Source organism: Carlito syrichta, unplaced genomic scaffold, assembly GCF_000164805.1.
Source record: "Carlito syrichta isolate Samal-C Ts95f unplaced genomic scaffold, Tarsius_syrichta-2.0.1 Scaffold145297, whole genome shotgun sequence".
Lineage (NCBI taxonomy): Eukaryota > Metazoa > Chordata > Mammalia > Primates > Tarsiidae > Carlito > Carlito syrichta.
In genome coordinates, this window is record NW_007089393.1 from 309035 (window position 1) to 313447 (window position 4413).

Below are 4413 nucleotides of genomic sequence, written 5' to 3' on the forward strand. Positions count from 1 at the left end.
GAACTCGCGGGCTCAGGCAATCCACTCACCTCAGCCTCCCAAAGGCGCGGGATTACAGGTTGAGCCACCGAGCTCGGCTCAATGGCCAATTTCTAGTCCTCACCTTACTTCAACTATTAGTATTTTGGATACAGTTGGTTACTGCCTTCATACAATTTTCTGCATTAAACTTCAGGGACACCAGACTCTACTGGTTTTCTGTTCATTTCACTAGCTATTTCTTTATAGTCTCTTCTGCTGAGTTCCCCCCAACCCCATACCTGACCCCTAAGAACTGCAGCCCAGATTCCAGACTTAACTCTCTTTTATCAGTTAGGTTTAATCACATAAGATTGCTGATAATTGAATGTTTAAATTACAAAAATAGCCATTTCGTATGATGCAAGTTTTCCATAGGGACCAAGTACCTATGACTGCAGACAATACCTATACAATGATAACTCCCAAATTTACATTCTTTCCTGAGCTCAACATCTGTAACAGAGATGTTGAGTTCAATATCAATATCTGTGCTACAGATGTTGAGTTCAACATCAATAACTTAACTGCTCAACTGAGAGCTGTTCAAAAAGACTTCAAATGTAGAACACAAAATTGAATCCTTTCTTGATTTTCTCCTGCAGATCTGTTTTTCTACCAACCCTGTTTCAGAAAATGATACTATTATTTAAACACCAGCTCAGGCTGAACACCTATGAGTTAGTCTTAAATCTTTTTTTTTTTTTTTGAGTTGGAATCTCACTCTGTTGCCCAGTCTGGAGTATAGTGGCATGCTCCAGACCACTGCAGCCTCGACCTGCTAGGCTCAGGAGATCCTTCTGCCTCAGCCTTCCAAGTAGCTGGAACTACAGGAATGAGCTACCACACTCAGCTAGTTTTTTGATTTGTTGTAGAGACAAGGTCTAACCATGTTGCCCAGGCTGGTCTTGAACCTGCAGGCTCAGACTATCCTCTCGCCTTGGCCTTGCTGCGAGTATAGGCCTGAGCCACTGCGCCCGGCCATCTTAAATCTTTTTATTTTCTTTCATTCCACTCCCAGTTCATTTTCAAGTCCTGTGTACTCCACCTACAAAACAGATCCAACCCTTTCTCACAACCTTCTCTGTTAACATGCAAATCCAACCATTATTATCTTTTTCTTAGACAACTGTAGTTACCTCCCACCTGGTCTTGTACTTCTTCTACAGTTTTTTTTTCCTACACTGCTACCAGAGGAATTTTTTTAAAAAATGTAAATCAGATTAAACCACTTCACTGCTTAAAATCCTCCTATGGCTTCCCGTCACATTTAGGAAAATGATAATGTATGATTCCATTTATTTGCAATATCTCTAGTAGTCATATTCACAGAGACCACAATTAGAATGCTGGTTACCAGGGACTAGGGAGAAGAAAAAGGGGAATTACTGTTTAATGGGTGTAGAGCTTCCAATTTGCAAGATGAAATGTCTTGGGGATATTCACAACAATGTGAATATACTTAATATAACTACTGAGTTATACACTTAAAATGGTTAAGATAGGAAAAAAGGTTAAGATTATGTGATGCATTTTTTACCACAATAAAAATTTATTTACTAAATTATTATTATTATTATTATTATTATTTTTAGTTGGAGTCTCACTCGGTCGCCCAGACTGGAGTGCAGTGGCCGCTCCCGGCCACCACAGTCTCACCTGTTGGGCGCCGGCGATACTTCCGCCTCAGCCTTCCGAGTAGTCGGAATTACAGACATGCGCTACCACGTCCGGCTGATCTTTTTTTTTTATTTTATTGTAGAGATGAGGTCTCACTGCCCAGGCGGGTCTCGAACCCGCGGCCTCAGGCAATCCACTCACCTCAGCCTCCCAAAGGCACAGGAATACAGGTTGAGCCACCAAGCCCAGCTAAATTATTATTTATTGAATTAAAACATTTAACATTTTCGGCATACAATTAATTAAACTAAAAATAGGGCAGTGATTTGCTAGGCACAAAACTCATGATTAGGAAAAATTTTCATCTCATATTGTAAGAGTCAGAAAGCAAAATATAACACTAGTCAAAATCAGTATCTATAGACACTGTAAATACCAAAAAAAAAGGAAGAAAAATTTAGAAAATCTGCACACAGTATCAAAGATTTCCCATGAAGCATAGAAGAAAAGATCTAGGATCCAGAGAACTACAAAGAGAAATGTACAGTGTTATTGCTAGCCCCTGATGTCATTTTGCAACGTGAAGAGTAAAGACTTCTAGATTAAAAGACACTAAAGAGATGAGTACAGTAAAGACGTTCAGATGAAGAGATGCAAAAGATTACTAAACAAAATACACCAGAGGCTGGCAAACTTTATTTTTTGAGACAGTGTCTCGTTCTGACACCCAAGCTGGATTACAGTGGCACCACTATAGTACACTGTAGCCTCAACCTACTGGGCTCAGGCAATCCTTCCACCTCAGCCTCCTGGGACTTCAAAGGCATGCTACTCTGCTCGGCAAATTTTGTGATTTTTTTACATTGATGAGGTCTTGTTATATTTCCTAGGCTGCTCTCGAACTCCTAGGCTCAAGCAATACTCCTGCCTTAGCCTCCCAAAGTGGTGGGATTACAGGTGTGAGCCACTATGGCTGGCCAAAGCAAACTTCTTAAATGGTCAAACGGTAAATATTTTAGCCTTGTAGACCATGTGATTTCTGTGGCAACTACTCTTCTCACTTCTTTCCTTGCGGCTCGAAAACAGCCATAGACAGTAATTACATGAATGGGCATGGCTGTGTTCCAATAAAACTTTACATAAAAAAACAGACAGAGCCGGGCTCAGTGGCTCAGCCTGTAATCCCGCGCCTTTGGGAGGCTGAGGTGAGTGGATTGCCTGAGCCCGCGGGTTCGAGACCCGCCTGGGCAACTTGACAAGACCTCATCTCTACAATAAATCAAAAAAATCAGCGGGGTGTGGTAGTGCATGCCTGTAATTCTGGCTACTTGGAAGGCTGAGGCGGAAGGATCGCCAGAGCCCAGCAGGTCGAGGCTGCGATGGCTGGGAGCGGCCACTGTACTCCAGTCTGGGTGACAGGGTGAGACTCCAACTCAAAAAATAAAAATTAAAAAAATAAAAAATAAATAAATAATCCAAGAACCAAAACAAAAAAAAAACAAAAAAAAACAGACAGCTGGACTTGCTGACTGTAGTTTGCTGATTCATATAAAACACGATGCAAGATTTGATCTTGTACCAAAATGTACCTTTATATGTTTTAAAGCCTATTACACTGAGTAAACAGACATTCGAATAAGAATGACAAATTAATATAATTATTACATCATTGTAAGGATGAACGAAGTTGATAACTGCTATCATGTAAGAAAATATCTCTATTCTTTTTTTTCTGAGTCAGAGTCTCACTCTGTCACCCAGGCTGGAGTGCAGTGGCACACTCACGGTCACTGCAGCCTCAACCTGCTGGACCCGGGCGATACTCCGCCTCAGCCTTCCTAGTAGCTGGAACTACAAGGCGCACACTACCACGCCCAGTTTATTTTTTTATTTTATTGTAGAGACAAAGTCTCACCAAGTTGCCCAGGCTGGTAGTGAACCCCTGAGCTCAGGCAATCCTCTTGCCTCAGTCTCCCAAAGTGCTGGGATTGCAGTCATGAGTCACTGAGCCCATCCTAAGAATATCTCTATTTTTAAGAAACAAACACTGGAACTTTGCAGAAACTTGGATGGACTTAGAGTCTATAGTACTGAGTGATCTTGCACAGAAACAAAGAACTGAGTACCACACGTTCTCACTCATAAGTGGACCTTGAACAATTATCATAATACTATAAGGATTGGCAGCAGTGGGAAACCACTGGAGTGGGGAGGAGAAAGTGATACATCTCATCAACAAGGGTACCTGCATAATGAACATTTGTATACCTAACCCTGAATTGTAACCCACATCTTTAAAAAAAAATTTGTAATAAAAAAAAGAAGCACTGAAATATTTAGGGATAAGAAGCCATAATGTATATAACTTACTCTTAAATGGCCAACATACACACACACACACACACACACACAAATATAAAATATAAGGTAATTTTATATATAAGTAAAGAGAAGAGCGTATGCCCGCAAATTTCCTAAAACTTTGAAATTATTTCCTAACAAAAAAAATTTTTTAAGTAATCTGGCAAATGGAAACTACATGCCCAATGCAATAATTTTTTTCACCAAAAGTCTATTAGAATCTTTTTAAAAATAAAGGTTAGTGGAAAATTAGGCATAGAAATAAACCACAGCTAGAATCACTGGAATGATTTAATCTATAAAATAAATAACTGGAGCCGGGCTCGGTGGCTCAGCCTGTAATCCCGCGCCTTTGGGAGGCTGAGGTGAGTGAATTGCCTGAGCCCGCGGGTTCGAGACCCGCCTGGGCAGCGA

General features: G+C 40.7%; 1 protein-coding gene across 1 annotated transcript in view; it reads right to left on the reverse strand.

Annotated features, from left to right (window-relative positions):
- KNTC1 (kinetochore associated 1) overlaps positions 1–4413 on the reverse strand; it is a 102679-nt gene that overhangs the window by 37233 nt on the left and 61033 nt on the right. The window lies entirely within an intron of this gene.